The sequence below is a fragment of the Pteronotus mesoamericanus genome, unplaced genomic scaffold (assembly GCF_021234165.1).
Source record: "Pteronotus mesoamericanus isolate MK-2021 breed Mesoamerican mustached bat unplaced genomic scaffold, CSHL_Meso_final contig_130, whole genome shotgun sequence".
In the NCBI taxonomy this organism is placed as follows: Eukaryota; Metazoa; Chordata; class Mammalia; order Chiroptera; family Mormoopidae; genus Pteronotus; species Pteronotus mesoamericanus.
This window is the reverse complement of record NW_026555060.1, coordinates 13,161,451-13,187,599: the sequence shown is the minus strand read 5'-3', so window position 1 is coordinate 13,187,599 and position 26,149 is coordinate 13,161,451. Positions and strand designations below refer to the sequence as shown.

The 26,149-nt window shown below is 39.9% G+C and overlaps 1 protein-coding gene, 1 non-coding gene and 1 pseudogene across 4 annotated transcripts in view; 2 read left to right on the top strand and 1 right to left on the bottom strand.

The window, feature by feature from the left end:
* The first annotated feature begins 1,741 nt into the window (after positions 1 to 1,741).
* On the top strand, positions 1,742 to 1,844 carry LOC129087782 (U6 spliceosomal RNA). The gene has a single exon (XR_008530932.1). It is a non-coding gene; the product is annotated as a U6 spliceosomal RNA (small nuclear RNA).
* Positions 1,845 to 6,423: 4,579 nt separating this feature from the next.
* The window catches only part of MPP7 (MAGUK p55 scaffold protein 7), a 247,737-nt gene continuing 228,011 nt past the window's right edge, over positions 6,424 to 26,149 (top strand). For all 3 annotated transcript variants that reach the window (XM_054592269.1, XM_054592278.1, XM_054592262.1), the window contains exon 1: positions 6,424 to 6,602. The gene's annotated coding sequence lies outside the window, so the exon portion shown is untranslated. The remainder of the gene's footprint in view (positions 6,603 to 26,149) is intronic.
* LOC129085897 (ceramide synthase 4-like) lies at positions 17,909 to 19,834 on the bottom strand (annotated as a pseudogene).

Below are 26,149 nucleotides of genomic sequence, written 5' to 3'. Positions count from 1 at the left end.
TTCTCAACCAGGTTGTTTGTGGAAAAACTGTCTCGGTTGTTTAACAAAACTTTGGGTTTTGATTCTTAATCTGACAACCCTTTCGTTCTGATACCTGTATGATCAGTCACGAGTCTCTCAGGAGGCAAAAAAAGAGATTTCAGTTTCTGAAAAAATCACTTCTCAAACACTTTTCTGGAATGAATTAAGTTTGAGAACCAAGGTACCACTGTACAGCATAGAAATGTAGTCAATAATGCTGTAATAACTATGTAGCTATGCTATTTGGGTACTGGAAATATTGGGGGAACACTTTGTAAAATATATGATTGTCTAACCACTGTGCTGTACACCTTAAACTTAATGCAAAATAATAGTGAATGTAAAGTGTAATTGAATAAAAATTAGATGATGAAACCCCTCACTCAAACTAGGATCATAAAGGAGGAGAGGAAGTGGAGTTAGTAAAGAATCTGTGAAGAATGTTCTTAAGGAAAGCAATGCTGAGTCCTACCTAACCACCCATCTAAGATCTTTCTACATCTCACTAGAGAGGTGGTTGTCAAGAGGACCATGAGGGCAACTTGACTGGTATTCTCTAGTATTTGGAGTGTCTGACTTTTACCTCAGATATTCAAAGTTGAGAGGCTGAAGGTATTGGCTTGAAGAAGCAGTTCAGGGAGTGAGGGCAGGGGAGAGGGAGAGGTAATACTCAAGACCTGTGTGCTCTGGGAGCCAGCTGTACTTCCACTGTTCATGAGACTGAAATATGTTCCCATGTTTCCTGAGGACCAGATGAGAGCCATTTATGTGAGAGAGCTGTGTTGGAGATGCTTAAATCCTGCTCAAGAGGAACACCTGGAGAGGCCAAGGGACCATTCCCACCTCTCCTCCAACAGAATCTGTATCAAGTGGCCCTCAGGGAACAAGAAACCAAGGGTAGAAGTGGCAGCCAGACCAAATTTCATTGCTCAGGTCAGATGTTTCATTTTCAGGCCTCAAAGAGTGTCAGAAAGCAACCAAGGGGAAAGCATAAATTTTAGTCATTGGTCTGGCCCAGAGAAAACCCTCCTGGGAGCATGCCAGTTGAGCATAACTTGCTGTCCTCAAACTTTTCCCATTTCCTTTTGTTATGAATTCAAGGGGCTCTGTGGGGATAGAAAGAAGACTCCTTTTCCCCATCCTGGAAGAACACAGCCTGCTGGCATTGGACTCCCGCTGGGGAAGTGGATGGAAGACCTATCTTTGAATGAAGCTTGAAGTGTTGATCAATGGCATTCATATTAAAATTTCTGCTGAACTGAAGTTGTATTGTGTGGTTTAAACCAATCAAAGGATCTTTACTACCTGAGAGCCATCAATAGTTACTGACCGCTCAAGTTGTCATCCAGGCCCAGGGGCAAGTCTCCCACTGAGTACACATTGAATGGACAATGGCAAGTAAAGGTGGCCTTCTGCTTCCTTCATCTCATCTTTCCTGCTCCTTCAACATGCTGGTTTCATAGAAGCCAAGAGTACTGTTCACTGGCATTTGCCAAACTTTGAGTTTATTCAAAGTGCTGGCCTGTGAATTGAAAGGTTGCTGGTTTGATTCCCAGTCAGGACACATGCCTGGGTTGCAGGCCAGCCCCTAGTTGGGGGTGTATGAGAGGCAACCTATCAATGTATCTATAGCAAATCTATGTTTCTCTCCTTCTTTTTCTCCCTTCCTTCCTCTCTAAAAATAAATAAATAAAATCTTTTTCTTTTTTTAAACAAAAGAGTGCTTGCTTCAGTGGCACATATACTAAAAATGAAATGATACAGAGATTAGCATGACCCCTGCACAAGGATGACAACAAATTCATGAAGTGTTCCATATTTTTAGAAATAAGCCCATATCTCGACGGTCAATTAGTATTTGACACAGTGGTAAGAAGCATAAAATGGAGTAAAAATAGTCTCTTCAACAAATGGTGCTGGGAGACCTGGAATGGTACATGGAAAAAAAAAAAGAAACTATACCACCAACTTACACCAAACACCAGAATAAACTCAAAATGTATAAAATACTTAAAAATAAGCTGTGACACCATAAAAGTCCTAGATGAAAACATAGGCAGTCAAAAGATATCCTGTGCAGCAATATCTTTGCTGATATATTGCCTCGGGCAAGGATATAAGGGAAAGAATAAATAAATGTAACTACATCAAATTAGAAAGCTTCTGCACAGCTAAAGAAAACATCATCAAAATGAAAAGGGGACCAAACATATGGGAAAACATATTTGTCAATAATATCTTGGACAAGGGTTTGATCTCCAAAATATGGAAAACTCTTACCATTCAATTCCAGGAAGACAAACAATCCAATTAGAAAATGGGCAAAGGACCTAAAAAGACACTTCTAGTCTAGGATCTAGTTAAAGAACATGTATAAATGACCCATGGACATGGTCAACAGGGTGAGTATTGACAGCGGGAGTGGGGGCGGGGCAGGGGAGAGCAACACGGGAAACTGGGACAACTATAATAGAACAATGAAAAAAATTAGAGAAAAGAAAAGAAAGAAAGAAAGAAAGAAAGAAAGAAAGAAAGAAAGAAAGAAAGAAAGAAAGAAAGAAAGAAAGAAAGAAAGAAAGAAAACGCAGGGAACTTGACCATCCCTAGCTGGTAATCTGCCCAGTGCCTGTACTCTTAGAAATCTCTGCCCATTAGCAGGGATGGGCCTCCGCGGCCACGTCTCTCCTCCCCATCACCTCTCTGATCGTAAGCGGTGGGGTGGAGGAGAGATGAGACCAGGCTGGGCCAATCATATTTTCTCTCCATAGAATTTGGGGTTGATTCAATCTGTGTGTATGGAGGGAGGTAGATTTACCCTGACTCATGGATTTAGGAGCCTGGATAACTGCTTTCCAGGGAAAAACAGAGCAGAAGTATAGCTAGAGGAAGGTATGATGATAGAGAAAACTTGAGTCCCTCATGGTTCTTGGCTCCTGAGGACTGACTTATTTTTACCCTTGGATTCTATAAGACACCCCTCTATCTTTATAATTAACTTTTGAACTTTATTATTGGGTGCAGAGATTACTTTCCAGTGGCTTTGAATCATTGTGCCATATAGTTTAAAGATTACATTTTTAATTTACTTTCAAAATTTTATTTAGTTGCTGCTTTTTTTGATTCACCTCCACTATCAGCTTGATGCACTGAGACACCCTGACATCCCCCATCATTCGCTCTGACTTGCCCTGCATAGTGGGGCTGGATCAAGGCTGCTCAAAAAGTAAGTTTAACCTAAAAAGTCTTTTTCTTTTCTTATATAGTTAAACTAATTAGATCTCAACACTAAGTTACCTGCTGACAGTAGTCTGGAACACATTTGCAGACTATTTGTTTAGAAAATTTTTTTATCGTCACTCGAGGACATTTTTTTTTCATTGCTTTTAGAGAGAGAGGAAGGGAGAGAGAGAAACATCTCTGTGAGAGACAAGCATGATTGGTTGCCTCTCTTATGTGCCTGGAGGGAGCATCCAACCCACGACTGAGGTTATGTGCCCTGACTGGGAATTGAACCTGCAGCATTTTGGTTATGTGACAGTGCTCCAACCAACTGAGTCACTGGCTAGAGCTATACTATTGTTTAGAAGTCCATGTACTGCAAGCAAAAAGGAAAGAGAGAAAAGGATTTGTTATAGTCTTTGTATCAGGTTTCTTGTACTTCTTTATAAATTCATGTTTATTTTTTAAATTACATTTTATTGATTATGCTATTACAGTTGTCCCAATTTTTCCTTCTTCGCCCCTTTCTACTCAGTAACCCTCCACTCCCTCAGGCAATCCCCACGCCATAGCTCTTGTCCATGGATCATGCATGTAAGTTCTTTGGCTACTCCATTTCCTATACGTACTTCACATCCTTATAGCTGTACTATTACTACCTATTTGTGCTTCTTAATCCCCTCTTTACCCATTCCCCCACAACCCCCTTCCATCTGGAAACCATCAACATGGTCTCCACATCTATGATTCTGCCTCTGTTCTTATTTGCTTAGTTTAATTTTTAGATTCAATTGTTGATATGTATTTATTGACATTTTATGGTTCATAGTTTTGATCTTTTTCTTAAATAAGTCCCATTAACATTTCATATAATAATGGTTTGGTGATGATGAACTCCTTTAATATTTTCTTGTCTGGAAAGCTCTTTCTCTGCCTTTTGATTCTAAATGATAGCTTTGCTGGGTAGAGCAATCTTGGCTGTAGGTCCTTGCTTTTCATGACTTTGAATATTTCTTGCCTGCAAAGTTTCCCTTCTAACCTGCAAAGTTTCTTTTGGGAAATCAGGTGGCAGTCTTATGGGAACTCCCCTGTAGGTAACTAACATCTTTTCTCTTGTAGCTTTTAAGATTCTCCCTTAACCTTTAACTTTTGGCATTTTAATTATGATGTGTCTTAGAGTGGGTCTCTTTGCACCCATCTTTAGTTTGGAACTCTCTGTTCTTCCTGTACTTGTATGTCTATTTCCTTGACCAAATTAGGGAAACTTTCTTTCATTATTTTTTCAAATAGACTTCCAATTTCTTGCTCTTTCTCTTCTCCTGGCACACCTTTGATGTGATTATTGGATGGCTTGATGTTGTCCTAGAGGCTGCTTACACTATCCTTGTTTTTTTGGATCCCTTTTTCTTCTTGTTGTTCTGATTTGGTTGGTTTTTGCTTCCTTATGTTCCAAATCATTGATTTGATTTTTGGCTTCATCTACTTTACTAGTTTCCCTGTAAATTGTTCTTTATTTCTATTAGTGTATTCTTTGTTTCTGACTAGACCTTTTTTATGCTGTTGAGGTCCTCACTAAGTTCCTTGAGCATCCTTATAACCAGTGTTTTGACCTCTGCATCTAATAGGTTCCTTATATCCCTTTCGTTTAGTACTTTTTCTGGAGTTTTGATCTGTTCTTTCACTTGGGCCATGTTGCTTTGTCTCCACATTTTGGCTGCCTCCGTGTGCTTGTTTCTATGTATTAGGTAGAGCTTCTATGACTCCCTTTCTTGGTAGTGTGGCTGGATGTAGTAGAAGTCCTGTAGGGTCCAGTGGCACAGTGTCCCCTAAATTTCCTTCCTTAGGTTTGATTTTTGTCAATCTCCATTTTTTTTTACTATTATTAAATTTATATAGTTGTTGGCGGAAGTGCTTCACTTCAAATACTGTATTTCAGAATCTCATGGGAATGAGAAGAACAAATATTATAGAATAGTAAGACAACCAGACAGAGTTGAGTGTGGTCCCCAGGTGAAATATGTTGATTTGGGGCTCTGCTGATGTCTGAGAGGTCAGGTTATTTTAACTATCTGCCATTGGTAATCATCTCAACTATTTCCTCCTCCCTTCTTTCAATTTTTTAAATTCTGAGTCACATTTTGAGGCTCTGTCACATTCCTTTGTTTCTTATAATTCCCTGCATTAGGTGACTTTTCCAATTCATATCTTCTGAATTTTTTTCTGTAGTCTACTTTTTTTGATTAAAACTTTATTTATTTGATGTTTTGGATTATACATTCTTCCTGTCAGAGAGGATCTATTTACAGTGTAGCGCATTCTACACTATGTGTTGGATAAATGGTAGTTAACTCAGGAAAGAGTATAGGGGCACCTCAGTCATATTTGTAACGTTCTTTAAGAGAGCTGAACGTGGCTAATATCAATACATAGTTCTTGATGGCCCTCAGCTGCTGCGTATATTGCTGTGTTTTCTTCTATTGTGGAGGAATTCGTCCCCTGCATATCCTCCAAAGTTTGCCTTTACTATTCTCTGCGCCTTACTTATTGTCTATTTTTTTAAACGCCCAATTATAAAAGTAATACATGCTTACTATGGAACACAGAAAGGCAATAAAGCCATGCATAACCTGACCAGGGTGAAAACATGTTATGCCTTTTTTTTTTTGCATATGACAATTTACCTCTGAATCTTACGCTGTATTTTAAAAAAATGCCCAGGAGCCGTCTCAAAATCCAAGTGATGTTAAAGATTAGATGTTATTCATCAAATTCATACGCAAATCAAAGAATCACAGTAAGGTAAGGAAGCTCGCATCTGACAAAGGAACCTGGGTACCCGGGTGTTCTTTGCAGGTAGGCTGCTGGTCCATTAACCACAGCCTGTTCTGCAGCCACCTGGGAATTAAGCGAGTGGAGGCGGGGTTTCCGATGATTGAAATTAGGGGAGAGGAGCTACAGACCTGTCACCAATCAGGGCCCTACTCTGTTTTTTCTAACTGACCAATCAGAAAGCTCTTCTGGAGAGCTGTCTTCAAGTCTGAGACGCCTACCCCTATTGCAGCCTATGAGCAGGCGCCTCATACAAAGCGTCCGCGGCGCTCACACCCCGCGGGAGGTGCGGCCGGGCCTCTGCCCCGCCCCCTCCCTTGTGGCCCCGCCTCGCCGAGGGTGGGGGCTGATTCGGTTACTCTATCGGAGGGAGGTGGGGGCCCGGTTCTCGCTGGGCTCGTGCGTTCTTCACCCGCGGGCTCCCGATTGTCTTTTGCAGCGGCCGCTCTTGTTGTCTGTCTCCTTGCCTCCGACCCCGGGGCTGCAGCTGCCAGAGCGAGCACGCCTCCCGCGGCCACGGCTGCCCAGAGCAGGTAATGGGGCTCTAGGGCTGCAGTGCTGATGGGAGCATCGGGCGCTCTGCTGGCGGTGGGATCTGTTCCCCCTACTGCTCCCGCCGGCAGCGTCCGGGACTAGTCATCCGGAGCCCCGCGCCAGCCTCTAGGCGCCTCCTTCCCTAAGCCCACGGCGACGGCGGCACCTTGCGGAGAGGTGGGGGCGGGGCCAGGCGAGGGGAACCGGAGGGCGTGGGGCCCCGGCAGCTGCGGGCGGGACCCCTTGGGGACCTCTTAGGACTCGGGGAGAGGCGGCTGGGCCCTACGGAGGGCGGGAGGACTTTCAGGTGGAGGGAAAACCGCAGAGTTGAGTCAGAGTCAGGCACCCGAGGGAAAAGGACCCACTGATAGTAGCGATAAGCTGAGTGGTTTTTTTTTCTTTTTCTTTTTAAATTGAGTAAGGTGTTTGTACTTGGGTAGTGTTAATTATACAATTTCTGGAGATAGGCTCTTTTCAGGGAGATTTACACATTACCATTGGTTACTTATTATCTTTTAAGTTAAAGGCAGTCTTTAACGTGAACATGTTTGAGGGTTTTTTCTTAAGTGACAAGTAGACAGACCCAGCAGGGTGACTCACCTTTGTCTGCGCTGAAGTGGGGAGTGGCGCGATAGCAATGGGGGGGAGGAATGCTGCTGAGGAATGCCTGTGCAGGTTTGAGAGGATTGTGGGGGTGGGACCTTGTTTCTGTCACTCTCGTGGGTGAAAGTAGAATTACTCTTTTTCTAATTTTTAAAATGGCTTTCAAATTTGTTTTTTAAAAAAAGCTTCTTTAGAAACAGTCTCAGGGTTTTAGCTTTTAGGGATGCACCTGCTACTCATGCAGTAAAACTTTGCAGACAAGTCCTAGGCAGTTGACTATATGAGTTGATTGACTTACAAAGAAGCACTTTGAATTGCTCTTACCTTTTTTTTTTTTTTTGACGTATTTAATAACCTTTTTTATTCACCATTTGTTCACAAGAGAAATGGTGAAGGTCACCGAGTTATAACAGTAATGGCACAGCGAGGACTCTTGGAGCAGTGTTCTCCGCTTCCAGGTGCACTCTCTTCTACAAACTAGTATTTCCATTTAGGTCTTTTAATTGAGAAGTTTCAGAGCATGGCGTCAATGTTAGTATCCTCCTACCCACCGGGAAGCAGGTAGTGTTTATCTTGCCCATTTTACAAAGTACAGAAGCTTGAACGCCCTAGAGATAAAAGGAGTACTGCCCGAGGCTACTTGACTCCTACTCAATTTTGTACCTGTAATGGATTTAATCCAGGGCGCTGCAAGGTCCCCTCCGTCAAGCAAGCGTCCCCACACTGATGTAATCACATGTACATGAGTCAGAGATGGGGATGGTTATGTCCTAGTAAAGAAATACTTGATTTTGCTAAGAGTTTGAATCTCACCAGAAGTGTAATTTTTCACACAGACAAAGCAAAATAAAACAGTGGTGCTATGTGAAAATATTTTAAATTTTGGGAGGTGTTCTAAATTCGAGAATCTTATTTATGTTTGCATCAGTGGACTTCAGTATTTTTTAATTTGAACAGAAATAATATGTATAAAGCACATACAGATGAACATAATGCATTTTGATCACAACTTATGACTTTATTTTGGAAAATTTTTACCGTAAGTTTGGTGGAAAGGTTGAAAATGTAAGTCATTTCTTCCTTATTTAGGATAACGCAAGGAAGGGAGTGTAGGCTTTAATGGAGAGCAGAATCAGATGGATATTTGGGAGGAACCTCTTGAATGATGTCAAGGCTTGGGGAACTCTAGAGAATGGTTAGGTTATGTTGAATTTACTAGTCATCAAGAACATGGAAATGTCTTATGAATTACTAACTAGTACTTTATAATTGTGACATAATCCTTTGTTTTCATGGCAAATATATCTGTTGCATGTAACATGTATGTTTTGACATAACTTATTTATGTAGCATATAAGGTATCCCTTACATAAGCCCTGTCATCTAGCTTTGCTTCTGTTTATGTTTTTGCCTTAATGCCTTCACTTAATTTTTCTCTCCTGCCAAATTAAAATTTCTAGCACCCAAGGAAAAATTTCCATAAAGAAGCCTTTATCATCTGTTAATATGTATATGGAAAATGAGTCCTTTCTTTGGATAGTCACAACTCTCTTGAAGTGTGGGAAATTGGAAAGAGATTTAGGCTTTTCATCAAGTTGTGTTCTTAACTAGGATCTCTGCCCTTTAAAAAAAAATTAATTAACGACTTCCACTAGATGGTGCAGTAGGTGTTGCTTATGGGAGATTTCAATCAGGTTTTTATCTTACAGCATTTCACTGACACAGGTACAAACGTACTACAAGTGCTTCTGTCATAATTGCTATTTAGAGAGAATTGCAATCAGTGATTTAAGTCAGTTTTATTAAATGAGATTATTTGGATGGAAGGAAATGGCCAGTAATTTTAGAAATAATTTCTACTAAAAAAGCTCTTTGGTTCTCCTTGCAGTCAGGAACCCAGACCAGAGTGAGGATTGTTGGTCCTTATTGGGCATGTAAATTTTTTTTTTTTCCTTGAACACTCATTTATATCTTTTTAATCTTTTAGGAGAGCATGATTATCATCACTTTGCTTCACTTATGAATCCTGCTGATGGTAGGAGTTGTTCCTTAAGTTTGTTTGTTCCAAGGATAGCTTCGAGAAGAGAAATGAGAAAACTCAGCTGTTACTGTGATAAAAAGCAGTGCCCGTTTTAGATGCAGAAAATGACAACATTAGTGGAGAATAAGGACTAGTTAGGATGATCGCATTTTACGAGATGTTTTGCAGAAATCACTGGACTTTTAAAAGACGAACGTTAGATGGGAAGGTCTTTAGGTGGTTGGTGTGTGTTTATTTTAATTCCATTAAACTCTTTGTGGGGAGGAGAACTTTGGTAAATCCTTTCTTGGAACCAACTGTGGTCCTCAGGCAATATGATGGTAATTGGGAGGGGGGGAAAATAAATAGGTGTCATTTCTTCTAGGAAGGTAGCTCCTGGCAGTGCTGCCAGCCTTTGGATGAGTGTGAGCAGGAAAAGGTGAGTGGTTTTAAGTAGCCAAGCAGATTAAAATCTTGCCTGAGTGTGTGGGCTTCCCAGTGTTTCTGGGCCCTTGAGAACATTAATCAAGCCAGTAAACATTCTAACTCAGGTTCATAGCCATCCTGTGGTCCAGTTTTGGGCCAGTTACCTATTCTATCTTCAAGTTTATTTTAATTAAAAAAAAAATAGAATACCGAACTTTATAAAACGACCTGAGTATGTAAGTGAATAGCTTAAAAGAGTATTTTGGCACATGGTGTGTTCTCATTCTGGTAGGTGTTTGAATATACTTACGTTTAATACTCTTCCACTCCCTAAAAAGGCTTTATTAGGAATAGGCAAACATGAATATACATAGACCTTTGTTGCTCCCTAATGAGAACTTGAGTTAGGGAAGAAATAAGGCTCTTGGTCTAAATATTACTTTGAAAAGAGGAGGTCAGGTAGGATGCTGTAAAGGGCTGGTCTAGGTAAGAGAGGTGACTTTTTGCTGTTATGTATGTGGTGAAAGCATCTGGTTGGCTTTACTCATGATAAAAACATGATATTTGAAAGACAGTGCCTATAAAGACAGTGAAGATAGAATAGGTAACTGGCCCAAAACTGGACCACAGGATGGCTATGAACCTGAGTTAGAATGTTTACTGGCTTGATTGAAAGTAGTTTGACCCTTGAGGAATATTTCTGAGTGTTGTAATTTTTTTTTTTCTGACAGTTGGAACTTTGTTGAAGTGCTATTGTAAAAACTTGATGTTGAATCAGGGGTAAAAGGGATTATGGAACCATGGGCCAAGATTATTAAGCTTCTACTGCTGATATTCAAAATAGTTTTTTCCTCTTCCTAATATGGCTCTGGTTTAACTTCTGGAGATTCTGTTTGGATCTCTGTGTTCTTTTCATGTTTTGAATTTAGCTCGGTTCCTGGTAAGCTCCCTCCATGTAGACTTCTTTTTTTGGATGATCTAATCAGGGTATAGAGTAGGTGTTTTGTCAAGTTTAGGGGAGCTGTTGCTCTAGTGTTGGTAATGAAGAAATCAATTAGTACTATTTTGATGTATTTAGAGACATTTTGAATAGGATCAAAACAATTTTTTTAAAAAAGATTTTATTTTTAGAGAGGGAAGAGAGGGAGAAAGGGGGAGGGAAACATCAGTGTGTGGCTGTCTCTTGAGCATTCCCTGCTGGGGACCTGCCCCGACTGGCAATGGAACCAGTGACCCTTTGGTTCATGGGCTGGCTCTCAGTCCGCTGAGCCACACCAGCCAGGGCAAGATCAAAATTTTATATTTTAGAATTTTCAAAATGGTAATCATTTAATATGCATACAATTAAGTTGAATATGAAAACTTCAGCCCAGTGGTTCTCAAACTTCAGCATACCACCACGTTACCTGGAGGGTGCTTTAAAAGTTAGGTTGCTGATTGAGTAGGTCTGGGGATGGGCCCTGAGATTTGCATGTTTAATAAATTCCATGGTAACAGTGATGCTGCTGGTCCAGGGACCACACTTTGAAAACCACTGAGAAGATTCCAGGGGGAATATGAGTGCAGTTAAGTATATAGGCTTTGAAGTTTGAAAGAGCTGGATTCGAATCCCTGCTCTGCCACTTACTAAATTTTTGACTTTAGGCAAGTTTCTTTCCCCTATTTTCTCATTTCTAAAGTAGAAATAAAATAGTATTATGTTGCTGTGAGTATTCAGTGAACACAAACATGTTGTAAAAGTTTGTAGAACAGTGCCTTGCAGGTTGCAAGCATGCAAAAAATGTTGGCTTTTAATCATAAAAATCAGTGAGTGCATGAAATAAATAGGATTGGGCATCTTACAAAGGGGAGGTGGCTTCTCAAGGACAAACTAACATTTATCTCCAGTTCCTCACTCTATGCTGTGGGAAAGATACATGAGCACTCAATTTCTACTTAACAAATGAAGCAGAAGTTTGCAGATCTTAGTAATTTTCCAGACACATTTGTTTAGAGACAGAGTGTGCACATGGGTGGTGCCCTAAAAGGTTGAATTCTTTGGCCAAAGTATGTGGGATTCATGCAGTAATCATCGTAGTCCACACTTGATATAACAGAAGTTGTAAATGTTGTTCCTGGGAATTTAGTTACAGGAAATACCTGAAAGTCATCTTCAGAACACAGTCTTACCTGTGTTGTGGTGACTTTGTAATTGATGACCCTGAACACAGTTCTTGGAGATGTCCTTGGCCTGGTTGCTGAATGCCTGGCTAATTTCCTTTCTGCCTCTGAGAGCCCACCCGTTGTGGGCGATTCTCTAAAAGCTGCATCCCCCTTACACTACTCCCTGTAACAGTCACTCATTTTATATCTGTTGTAGCAGTTATCAAACTCTTATCCTAACTTTGTTTATTTTTATTGTTTCCCTCACTAGCATGTAAACTCTATCCGAGAGGACCTCATCTTGGCAGCTGTGTTCCTGGTGTACAGGGACTTACCAGTAATAAATACTGGATCAGTGTATGAGGTGGGGGCCCCCTCAACTCCCCCCCAAAGCAGGTGTGCAGACTTGAGTTGATGATGAGTTTATTAGATAAGACAAGGGTCTCAAGTCTGGGCCATTCCTACTAAATGCAGTTCTTGCTTAATGCTAAAATGTAGCACACATTGTTTTTGCAGAGTAGCTGTAAACAGGGTGAGCTTGACAGGAACTCAACAGCATAAATGTAGCCAACTCCAGAGGAGGAATCAATGTGTAATTGACTAAGTAGTGTATAAGAGCAATGACTGAGCCTTCCTTCTGAGAGACAGAGCTTTGATGTGAAAACTGTCTCCTGTACTTGCCACAAGTAAAATAAAACTACCTTGTGACAGTCACATCTTATTCTTGAATAGAGTGCCCCAAGTGGTGAGCCTTTTGAGTTTGGTAACAAGTTCTTGGACCACTATCATAATTGGTGTGCAGGAAGCCTGTCATTTTATTGTAGTTTTTGTCCTTCATCTCCTGTGCCCATTCATGTTCCCCATCTCTCCTCCCCTCCCCACCCCCCCGGCCCCCGCCCCCCCGCCCCCCCCTGGGCACCCCCCCCTCCTGACTCTTACAGGCGTGTATATAATTTCATCAAGTGCTGCCAGATTAGTGGGAATGGCTGTGCTAGTTTACATTCTCACCAGCTGTTATTCTCACATTCTTGCTGGCACTTGATATTTTCTGACCTTATCATTTTTTTCAATCTGATGCAACAGATGGAGTGATGTTACTGTTCTTATTTGCAATTCTCTGATTACTAATGCAGTTGAGTGTCCTATCATGTGCTTGTTAGCTGTGTGGGTTTCTCTCGTTGTGAATTGGTATTTATATGTTCTTTACATCTTGTTTTGGATTTTCTTATACCCCTCCCTCTCTTTACTTTTCTGCCCTAATTTACAGGAGGATTTTCTTTTCTTTCTTTTCTTTTTCTTTTTTTAAAAATATTCTACATGTTAAGGTAATTGGATTTTAAAAGGTGCAAATCTCCTAGTTTTTTTCTACCTCATTGACAAGTTTTTTTCTTTGAAATTCTTTACGGAACAAAATTTTTAATTTTGTTAGAGTTAGAGCCATCCATATATATTTTTTTACCTTCCAGGTCTTATTTAGGAAGTATTTCTTTGTTCTTAGTTAACAAAGATAAGTTTCTACAATTTGTCTCTTCCTGTTTGAATTCTGCAATTTTTTTTGTTTTAATTTTCATTTTTATTACAACTTGTTTATAGATCTTGGTATCTAGAAGTGTAGTCCTTTTTAAACCTATTTAAACTGGTGGTTTCCAATGCTGGCTTTACATTAGGATTAACTTGGTAGCTTTTTAAAATCACTTACACATACACTAGATTAACTGAAGAGTAATTCTAGGGAGTACAGCCCAGCAATTGTATTTTTAAAAACCTCTTCTTGTCATACTTGTATCCAAGGTTGAAATCATGTATCAAAGATATTTATATTTTTCCAATAGAGTCTAAAATTTTTCTCCATAGTCTTGTGCCTTAGATTAATTCCTAAGTATCTCAGTTTTTGTTTCTACTGTGAATGAAAACTTTGTTGTAGTCCCCCCTACCCCAGTATAGAGGAGTCCTGTTGCTACTGGGTTGGCCAAAAAGCCTGTGTGTTTTTTTCTATAAAATAAAAGGCACATTTTTCATTTTCACCAATAACTTTATTGATATGGATATTTCGAGTATGCCAACCCAATATATATATAGAGAGAGCGAGCGAGCTATAAATTAGCTAATTTTTTATATTTTTTTTTTTTGATTTTGCTGAAGTCATTTTATTTTAATAGCTGGTTTTTCTTTTGGATATTTTATGAAGATGATTATTTAATTTTAAATAGTGACTATTTTTTCTTCCAATTCTTACATTAGATTGGCCAAAGTATTTGTTCATTTAGCTATTTTCTGTATGATGGCTCTAGTAGTGCTTAGTTGTCTTTAATTTCCTATGAATCAATTTTGTTAGATAGTAACAGCTGTCATATGAGTGTGTATTTAAAAAAATAAAATTGTGAATTTTTATGCAACCATTTTAATATTGAAGATGGAAGAAAATATGCAACATTTTGGCATATTATGCTTTATTATTTCCAGAAAGATAAAAACACACCTCAAACACACACACACAAAGATGTGTGCAGTGTATGAAAAAGGTATTGTGACTGATTGAACGTGTCAAAATTGGTTGCCAAGTTTCTTGGTACTATTGACATTTTTGCTAAATAATTCTTTGCTGTGGGGCTGTCTTATGCATTGGAAGATGTTTAGCAGCTCCCCTGGCCTCTACCCACTGAAGCCAATAGTGGGAGATAGCTGACATACTCAAGATTTCCAAATCAATAAAGTTATTGGTGAAAATGAAAAATATGTCTTTTATTTTATGGAAAAAAACCACACGGACTTTTTGGCTTTTGTATTTCCTTGTCTTATTTCATTTGTCTAGACTTGTAATGATATACTGAAGAGTAGCGGAGATAGTGTCCTCTTGATCACTTTAGTACCTTAAAGGGAATTCATCTTTAGTTTCACTTTTAATTGGGAGATTTCATTTTTAAAATTGTATTTGATTTCATTTTTTATTATTGTGATTTCATTGGTTTTGAATACTTGAGAAATAAGCACAGACTTCCTGGTCTTGGTAAGGTAGCTGTCTTAGGTGGTATATAGTTCTTAATTCCAAATAGTTAAAGTTGTGTAGATCGAGGTTTTTAAATTAAAAAATTTGAATTATATTTGTCACAGTTTTCCAAAGTAAGTTATGTGTAATGACTCTGGTTAGTTGAAAGCCATCATGTGTTTGGAAAAGCAAAGTGGAAATTGTTATGCATCTTAAACTATGAATTTAAAAATGTACTCAAGTATATATGCATATATCCTAATGCATATATCTTAAGTGTGCATCTCACTGAATTTTCACAAACCAAACACTGTTGTGTAACCAGCACTCTGATGAAGAAACAACATTAGCAGGACCCCAGTAGCCACCTTCTTGTTCCATGACCCTGTCTTGTAAAGCTGGGATAAAACTGAGAGTAGGTAGTGGTCTTGGTTTGTCACTCAGCCCCTGCTGGGCTCCCATATTTTGGTGTTTTGTTGTGAGGGGAAATCACAGAGAAAGGCCATGCCTGAAAGCTCATTTGAGTAAGTGCAGCCTTGACCTGGGCTCCAAACCTTGGAGCTGTGATTTTCAAACTTTTTCAGTACCACTTCCCACTCCTGAAAATTTAAGGACTATTGTTAATGTGGGTTATCATACCTAGCAATATTTCCTGTCTTAGAACTTCAAACAAGAAATAGAGTATTCATTAAAAAATAATAACCCCATTATATGGTAACATAAATATCACTTCTTTATGAAAAAATAACTTCATTAAAATAAGTGAGAAGAAGAATGACGTTATGTTACAATACATTTCTGCAGCTCTTAAACGTCTGGCTTAATGGAAGAGTGCTGAATTCTCCTATCTGTTTCTGCATTCATTCTGTTGTGATTTATTATTTGGCTGAAATACATGAAGAAAGTCTGGCTTTGTACAGACCTTCAGGTAGATAAGAGAAATATTGTATTAGTATTTTTTAGGTAATTGTGAATATTCTTTGCTGTTACACCAAAACTCTGCAGTGACAAAAATCTTAAAGTTTAGTTGCAGAGTGGAACGTGAACCTGTATCAATTAACTTTATTCCTTATGTTACGTTGAAATCTTCTGGTCTGCTTCTTGCACTTTGACTCTTTTCACACATACATGATTTGGAAAATATTGGCTCACAGAATTATATAAATCTTTCAAATACTGGCACATTTTGTGATACCATTTAGAAAAAAATCACCAGGGATCCCATCAGAAAAGTCTTTAAGAATTGAGAATAATGTCATGTTCCTGGTGGCAGATCCAAGTTTTCCAAAATCCAAAATTTGGTTGGAAGCTCAAATTTTATCAATGGTAACAAATATGTCAGGTGTTTTCCTTAAGGCAAAAGCATTGTTCTGTTCATTCCTGACAAAATGTTTACCAAACACCCAGCTTTCAATGTTCAGCTTATCTTTCAGTTGTTATTTTGTATAAGAAGGATATTCCCTGGGGGGAAAATTTGCTAGTTCAGGTTGCAACTCAAACTGTTGGCACAGTTTCTTTTCCTTTAGACAGCTACCATGTAGTTCAGTGTATATTCTGAGTTCTTAGATGTACTTCCTATTTTGTCACACAGAATATTACAAAGAAATGTATGCAAGGGTCAAGATGTCACACACATGTTCATTTTCACCGTTTGATCAAGGACATTCTTAATGTGAAACTGGCTTTATCCCCACTGAGCTCATAGAGGTGAGGACTACAATGATGTACTGTATAGTTGGTGCCACTGCCTTGTGTCACATGAAGGTGCCACAATTTTACACACCGTTGTTTATATATTACCAGTCAAATGTCAGTACATTGAAAATCACAAGTAACCTTTCAGCATGGTTATAAAAACAGCTTTGATGTCACGGTTGTCCTGAAAGGCTCTTGAGCAGCCCCAGCTTTCATGGGTCACTTTGGGTGCAACTGGCTGGTAGCATCTCTCGCCAGTGCTGTGGAGGGCCACTCATACTAAAGTGTCTCCTCTGAGGTTGCTGAACCAGATCCAACTTCTCCACTTACTTACTCCTAATGCCTTCTTAGAATCAGGGACTTGTGACTTCTTGGCTCAGCTCTGCTGTATTTTTCCAGGTGAAAGTAGGTTCGGTAATACTAGGGATGAAAAATATTTCTGAGATCAGCAACTCCAGACCTATATAAAGCTGTGAATTTTGCTGTCCAATCACAATAAATACGTTCATAAACATGCTAATACTTTATTGACTTTCCTCATCTTAGGTTAAAGATTACAAAGAGAACTTACCTGTACATTTATTAAGAAATATTTGTTTGGTAGCATAATCATAATTAAGAAGAATTATATTAGGTGGTAACCTGTTGTCATGCTTTTTATTTAATACATGGTTTAACATGTTCTGTTCTTTTATTTGCTATGAGTAGCAATCAGATCTTGATTTGATTATTTCAGTATTTTTTGGTGAAACGGCTTCATAGGGGGTGAAGTGTACCTCTAGTTATGTGGATTTTTTCTCTTTTTGTGATGTTCATGGCTGTTGATCCATTATCCATTGCCTAGATCCATTATTTTATTAGGGTTTACAAAATGGTGACATTTTAATTATTTTTTTATTCAAAATTTTTTTTTTATAGAGAGAGAACATGTTATTTGAGATAAAGTTAGTATAGAGAAGGCAGGTTAAATGTTTGGTTTTTAAAAAAATCAGTTTTCAACATTATATTATGGGATTCTGGGTCTGTTCAGGATGAATAAATTGGTCTCTCCATGGTTTTCCTCCCTCCCTTCTTCCCTCCCTTCCTCCCTCCCTCTTCGTTCAAATTTTCTTGGACCCCTTTCAGCCCAGGGCTCTTCCCAGTCCCGAGGCGGCAGCCTGTTGGTGGCCCTGGCGGGCTGCAGCATGCCTCTCCGGCCCACGCTCCAGCTCTGTCTGGAGGGAGCGAGGGAGGGTGGGAAGAAGGAAGGGCCTGGAAACCGGTCATCAGCCCTCCCCAAACCCCTGGGGTGGAGCCCTCCCTTTTTCCACAGAGCCAGCCCAAGGGCTGACAGTCTAGCCTCCCCATAATCCAGGGCACTGGGGGCAGCTCCTCACAGCCAGTCCTCAGCCAGCTACATGGCCGACATGTGCCCATTGGCCAGCCAGCCACCCAGCTGTTCAGCTCTGAGGGCCATCAGTGGGAGCTGTCCTGGGCCCTTGAGCCACCCCATTCTTCAGCTGCCTGCATTCTTGGGCTGCCTCCCCTTCGCTCAAGTCCATGTCACTGTAAATGTCCTCCTCCCTCTGGCCTTTCTTTGTGAAGCTGTGGATAATGCAAAGGATGAGGCAAGACCGGAGCACCTGCAACAGCTGCAGCATCACCAGAGGCGAGTTGAAGAAGTAGGAGCCAAAGAAGGGGCTTGAACTGTGATAGACATAGTATGTGGTAGAGGATCTGGTGGGGAAGAGCAAAAGGTGAGTGTAGAAGACCAAGGAGGAGATGATGAAGAGAGTTGCACAACTTGCTGTGCATAGTTGAATACCTCACGGAGGTATTCCGCGGAGGCTTGTGGCAGCAGCAGCACCAGAGAGCCGCTGTGCAGCAGGTATGCACTGGAGAGAAAGCGATGGTCAGGAGGTGGTGCACTACCTGCTCCTTGAAATCCTAGCGTCTGATGTCCAAGGGCAATGTGATCAATGTGGTGTAGAAACTCAGCTCAAAGAGGTATCAACGGGACAGCTTTGGCTTACGGGGCTGGTTTGGGTAATTGTCCCAGCACAATGCCAGCTTCCACAGCCACCACTCAATGGTATAGGACCAAGATGCCACCAAGGGTGGAGCACAGATGTAATGGGGTGTTAAGGCAAAAGTCCCTAAAACCTCCACAGCCATGGTTTGAGGGATGGGGGAAGCAGAGGACAGCGACTGAGAGGCACGTTGCATACCTATGGCAACTTGGCTAGTTTAATAGTTACGTTAATTGCAGGGAGATGAGCATAACTTCGACTCATGATGTAGCCTGTAGTGGGGTTGGGGGGGCCACGGGTGTTACAGTGCCTGTGTGAGAAGCAGGTGGTTCCCCTGCGACGTGGAGGTACACCTGCCCTGACGAAGGATGGCAGCTGAGAGAATGTAGAGTGTACAGAGGGCAGGCAGAATGTAGTGCATTGTGGGAGGAATTGAAAATGGGGTTGTACAGGAAGCCCTGGGTCAGGATTAAACTAGGCATGGCAGCCATGAGAGGGGATTTTTGCCATGCGGTTTGAAAGGGTGTAGGAGGACCCCTGCTGCCTGGCCATGAGGCTGGAGTGGAAAGAGGTGCCATGCCGTTTCGGATTAAGACCTGGAGAACACGGCAGCGTGGCTGATGGAATTGCGGGGGACTTGTCCAACCAAGCATAGATTGATGGGAGATGCCTGAATGCTCAGCTGTGACCTGGAATGCTGAGCCACGGACTTCTGTTTTTCTAAAAGACAGTACCTCTGACTGGCATACTCTGAAACCGGCCTGAATTGGCAAGGGAGGCAGGACCATCTGTTTGTGGGTGTTTTAAAGGGAGTGGGACTAAATGGCAGAGTTCTGCCATTATTCTAAATCTGTATAATTTTTAAATAAACAATTCCTTTTCACCAAACTCTGGCATTTGGAGTCACACTTCTTGGTGGTGGGCAATCAGACCCCACAGCTGTTCCAGAATGGCATGGGCTGGGGTTGTGTGACACATATAGAAGACAAACCACTAGCTGGCCTCACAGAGCTGCTTGATCAGGCAGGGCTGGGCCTGGTTCCAGCGTCTCCGGAACCAGTGTTGGGTGTGCTGCAATGTGAGGCCACACTGGGTAGCCAGGACAGCTACTGAGGCTCCTTGTATCTCCGTCCTTCCATGAGGAAGCGTTTCCTCAGCGTGGAGATGGGTTTCACCGGCCTGCCTGCCTATATGATCCCACACACCCAGCCACCAGCTCAGGGGCAGGGCCGTCAGCATGTCCAGAGGGTGGGTGTAGACCAGGCCATCTTGGTCTTCCAGTTCAGCCCACTAGTTTTTAGGCAGTAGCCAGAACCTGTCCTGCCAAAGCCACTCAAGGCTGGGCTGCATCCTGGAGGCTCTGGTGGCCGAGTGCACCAGGGGTCACCGGGGTTGGCGTGCGGCCATAGAAGAAATGCACTGTGGGCGTGAGGTCGCCAGAGTCCGCCTCCCTCCGTCGTTTTTCTTGGAAACACAAAGCTAAATTGCACTGGTTTTTAAAAGTAAATCAAAAGGACACTATTAATAGAAAAGTCCTTTTGTCATATTTTGGAACTAGGTTAATTCATTTGAAATAAAAAACTGTGGTAGACACGTCTTAGTGCTGTTAAAACAATTGGAATTTAAAAAATTAAAACAAGGTTTTTCTTGCCTCTAGAATGATATATTTATTGCATATAATTTTATGTAATTTTACATTGTATTCTGAGAGCAAACTTGAGAATATATACAGTACCCTTGTTTTCAAGGTGCCTGTAGTGTAATATAATAGGTGAAAAGTTGTTACTGGCATCCTGTAGATTGAATGATAAAAGTTTTATTTCATACAGCATTTTCTCTTCTTTAAAATTCATAGTGTTGAGAAATGGGTGGTAGTAAATAAAGCTTTCTTTGGGAAATGGAAAGCAGTAAATGAAACTGATTATGGGAGGGGCAAATCTAATGGAATTAGGGTACCTATTGGAATTAGAGTAAGAGAAAAAGGGAAAGTAGTCTTTTAAACTGCAGACTTTCACTCCAATTTCCTTCTAGGCTGATTGACTTAAAAACAGGTCCGTCAGCCTCAGGTCAGACCTGTTTTAAGCTGCTGCTCCTCCCTCCCTGAATTCCTTTTATAATTTGAGTGATTGTTGAATACACAGTACTTAGTACCCACACAATAAAAGTTATGTAAACATCTGTGTACATTTGATCATCAGCAGCAGGATTCCTACTCTCCCTCGTGTATTTCAGAATGGTATTTTCCCCACATTAATAGTTAACTTTTTGTCATATTTGTTTCAGATTTTTTTTTGTAGTGAAAGAAACAAACCATTGCAGATAAAATTGAAGTATATCTTTTTCCCCTTCCCAATTCTTATTTCCCTTTCTTCCCCACATGTGACTGCTATTATGAATTTGTGTGTATCTTTCAATCTTTTTCTAAATGAACTTTTGTATATTGTGTGTCTTTAACTTTAAGGACATATACAGAGTTAAATGATTATTAACATAAATGAGATACTGCATATGTCATTCCGTTACTTTTTAAAAATTGTCCGTTTTGATAATACCTAGCCATGGATCTCAATAGATAATAGACCAAATGACATTTTCAACTGTAATATTTTGTACTGTCTTCAGGTGTCTTCCTTATGTGCCTGGTACTAATGTAAATCCCCCACTGGTTTTTTATCAGATGTGTCTTTTGAAAATATTTTCTCCCAGTCTGTGACTTGTCTTCTCAGTCTGTTGACATTTGACATTTTCTTTTGTAGAGCTGTTTTCAATTTTAATGAAGTCCAGCTTATCAATTATTTCTTTCATGAATTGTACCTTTGGTGTTGTATCTAAAAAGTCATCGGCAGACCCAAGATCACCTAGATTTTCTCCTATATTATCTTCTAGGAGTTTTATAGTTTTGCATTTTACATTTAGGTCTGTGCTCCATTTTGGGATATATTTGGATTAGTATAATTCTTTAAAACATAAAAACACTACTTGTTTAAAAAACAACTACTAGTTGTAGTTCATGACAAGGTAAAACAGTTCTGCCTTTAATTACTATGAGTTTAGTTCTGCTGATCCTATCAGATATTAAACTTATGATTGTACTAAAATGTCCAAAAAGCAGATGGTTGGGGGTAGTCCTACGAAGAGACCCTTGGCATCATTTAATGTCACTAGACGAAAAGTAATATGCACTTATTTCAAGGATGTGGTCTTCAAAACAGTTCTCTCATAACTGATGCATAACGCATCAAAACATCAGTCCCAGCAGTACATCTGGTAACATCTGATAGAGTCAAATCAGCAGGTTGCTCAAAGATGATTTTAACTTGACATCATTTGATGTTTTTATACATCTTTTACAATAAATACACTATTTTCATTCATACAGAACATTTAAGAAAAACAGGATGGAAGATATTCATATTAAGCAGGGCCTTATGAACAGAATTGTGAAGCAGGCACACATAGCCCACCCACCTCCAACCCTGGAGGGAAGATGTAGGTTGCCACTCTCAGTGCTGCTTTTCTTTTTCTTTTTTAAATTAAATTAATTGCTTTTAAACATCACTTAATGTCTCTGAACTGCTGGGCACCGGGATATTGTGATTACAGCCACATAGGATGTTTTGGCATTAGAAGAGGGAGAAGGAAGTGTGATCACTGATTGGCTCAGTTGAGTTTTGCACTAACTTTCATACTTGTGTACGTGTAGCCTTCACATCCCTCAAGGACTGGTTTAGATAACTACCTTATTCACTGGCCATCTCAGAGTCTGGTGGCATCTGCAAACCTAGAGATATTGAACGGAGAAGCTGTAATGGGTCTAAGAGATCCCTGGATTCTGAAAACCTGAGGCCTGGGGGAGTGTGGGACTGGCTGGGGCCACAGTGGTGTTACTTGGAGAACCAGCAGAACCAGGACTAGATTCCACATTCCTTACCCCCATCTCGGGTCTCTTCCATTCTTGTATCCCATCCTTTTTGAATACCTCAATCTTACGCATTCTAAATCAAACCAAAATATGAAGTACAGTGATCTGATGTTGTGTAATTTGAAGCACTACTTAATAATTTTATGTTTAAAATATTCAAACTTTGAAGACCAGTTTCTCTGGGTTACTTAATGATTTTGTGTTCGTGGTGGTTTGGTTAAGAGTGATGATGGGTTAACTTCTTTGCTAAATGATCGTAGTTCTATGGTGTCATCTAACGGGGATGGGAGACATATGGCTACCCTAGTTGGGCTCACACACATTAGACTCTTAGGAATATCACTTAAGATAGAACATAATGTATTGAGCATTTACTGTTGTCCAGCCCTGTTTTGGGCATTGAAGACATGGCATTGAACAAGCCCTGTGTATTATTACCTGTTGTGGAGCTTACTTGTAAGAGAACAACTCCTAATTTGTTCGTTTTCATTCCTATGTCCAGAGCAGTGGGGTTAGAACAGCAGGGAAAAATCCCTTTCCTCTGTCAGAGCTCCTAGATCACTTAGATGAGCAAGGTATTATATAAAGTATTTATATAATCACTGATTCCATGGACTCAGCAGTACAGAGGAAATTGTCTTGACCCAAAGACAGCGTACGAGTATGCTTTAAGCAGAACAGGAGCTTTAGAATAAAGGTGCTGAACCTCTCAGAATCTCACTTTCTATATCTATGAATAAGGACTAATAATAGCTTGTGAATGTCAAAGGAGGTTACTAAGGTAAAGTGACTGGCACAGCATAGAAGAGCTGTTCAAGAAATGGTTGCTGCTACTACCGTTGCATCTTGTTATGTAGTTGAGGAAATAAAGATCAGAATGTGCTTAGGTTTTCTTAGTCTTTTTTTCCCCCTACACTACCGCAATTCTTAGCCTTTTGTGTTTTATTACACAGACAAATTAATTTCACAAGGATAGTAACATGTTTCCAGGAATATACCTGAAGCTAACTGAAATGCCACCTGTCATGAGAGCAGATTGAATGTAGACGAATTGAGAGTAACACCATTACTGAGAAGTTTGTGTCCAGTGGTTAAAATCCTGGGCTAAGTTAACATTGGGCAAGCTACTTAACCCTTCCGTGCCTAAACATGCTTATCTGTAAAGCAGGGATGAAAGTATATTAAACCTGTTTCATAGGGTTGTTATGGACATTGAGTGAATTTTTATGGGTAAGGTACTTAGTACAGCTTTCGTTAGTAATATACTATTACTGATTTTTTATTTGTTGAGAAACTCTTAATTCTAATTCATAAAAAGTAAGTCACAAGCTTCAGTAGTTTATAACATACTAATCTCATCTTTTACAAGTAATTTTTAAAATTTTCAATATTAGTTGACATACAATGTTATTTTAGATTCAGGTATACAAAATAGTGGTTAGACATTTATATAACTTACAAAATGATCATCTCAGTAAACATAGTATCCGACACTATACATAGTTGTTACAATATTATTGACTCTATTTCCTATTCTATACTGTATACCCCCATGACTACTTTGTAATACCAATTTGTTCTTTTTAAAAAATTTTAGTTTATTTTTAGAGAGGGGAAGGAAGGGCAGACGAGAGGGAGAGAAACATTGATGTGAGAGAGAAGCATTGATAGTTGTCTCTTGTACACCTGCCAGTCAGGACTAAACCTGCAACTTAGGCATGTATCCTGCCAGGGAATTGAACCTGTGACCTCTTGCCTTGTGAGATGATGCCCAGCCAACTGAGCCACACTGGTCAGGGCCAGATTTGTACTTCTTAATCCCTTCCTCTTTTCTACTTATTCCCCCAAACTGTTCCCATATAGCAGCCCTCAAAATGTTCTTGGTATTTGTGAGTTTGTTTCTATTTTGTTCATTTATTTTGTTTTTCAGTTTCCACATATAAGTGAGGTCATATGGTACTTGTTTTTCTCTGACTGACTGACTTCACTTTGCATAATGTACTCTAGGTCCATCCATATTCTGGTAGATGGCAAGATTTCATTATTTTTTATGGCTAAGTAATGTTCCATTGTGCATATGCACCACTTTTTTATCCATTCATGTATTGATGGATACTTAGATTGCTTCCATAGCTTCACAATTGTAAATAATACTGCAGTGAACATAAGGATGCATATGTCTTTTTGAATTAGTATTTTTGATTTCTTTTGATAAATACCCAGAAGTGTAATTTCTGGGTCCTTTGTTGTCTCTTATTATAGCTCTTGTTTTAAGGTCTATTTTGTCTGGTATAAATATTGTTATCCCAGCTTTTTTTTTTTTTTTTGATGTTGTTGTTTCCATTTTCATACATATTTTTCCCTCCCTTTGCTAGCAGTCTGTGTGTGTCTTTTGTTCTAAATGAATCCCTTGTAGGCATCATCTGTAAGGGTCTTGTTTTCTTACCCATTTAGCCACAATGTCTTTTGGTTGAAGCATTTAATCCATTTACATTTAAAGTAATTGTTGATAGATATGTAGTTACTGCTATGTTGTTATTCATTTTTCTGATTTTTTTTCTTCTTAAAGAAGATCCTTTAACATTTCTTGTAATACTCGTTTGGTGGTGATAAACTCCTTTCGCTTTTTCTTGCCTGGGAAGCTCTTTATCTGTCCTTTGATTTTAAGTGATAGCTTTGCTGGGGAGAGTAATTTTGGTTGTAGGTCTTTCCTTTCCATCACTTTGAATATTTTGTGTCAATGCCTCTTGTCTTCAAAATTTTGTTGGGAAATCAGCTGACAGTCTTCTGGGAGTTCCCTTGTAGATAATTAATTGCTTTTCTCTTGCTGCTTTTAAGAGTCTCTCTGTCTTTAACCTTTAGAATTTTAATTATGATGTGTCTTGGTTTGGGCCTCTTTGCGTTTACCTTTTCTGGATTCTCTGTGCTTCCTGGGCTTGTATGTCTTTTTCCTTTACCAAATTAGGGAAGTTTTCCATCGTTATTTTTTCAAATGTGTTTTCAATTCCTTGCTCTCTCTTCTCTTTCTGGTATCCCAAGATGCAGTTGTTGTCCCAGAAGCCCCTTTAATTATCCTCATTTATTTGGATTCTTTTTTCTTTTTGCTTGTTTGATAGGTGTTTGCTGCTACCTTATGTTGCAAATCACTGATTGGTCCTCTGTTTCATTTAATCTATGCTGATTCTCTCTACTGTACTCTTCATTTCTGAATGGTCTTTTTTGTTTCCTATCTTTTTGTTGAAGTTTTCACTTACAACCAGTGGTTTTTTAAAAAAAAATTGTTTTAATCTCACCTGAGGATATGCCCATTGATTTTATCTGTTTATTTTTTAAAGATTTATTTATTTATTTTTAGAGAGGGAAAAGGAGGCAGAAAGAGAGGGAGCGAAACATCAATTGGCTGCCTCTTGCATACCCTGGCCTGGGGATCTGGCCTGCAACACAGAATGTACCTTGACTGGGAATCAGACCTGTGACCTTTCGGTCTGGGAGATGACGCTCCAACCACCTGAGCCCCTCCAACCAGCTGAGCCACACCAACCAAGGCAGTATTTTGAACTCTCTGTCTGGTAGATTTCTTGCCTTTATTTTGTTTAGTTCTTTTTCTGGGGTCTTGTTCTGTCCCCGCACCCCCCCCCCCCCCCCCCCCCCCCGCCACCTATTGGGATATGTTTCTTTCCTCATTTTGGCTGCCTTCCTGTTTTTGTTTCTATGTATTAGGTAGGGCTGCTACATCTCCCAGT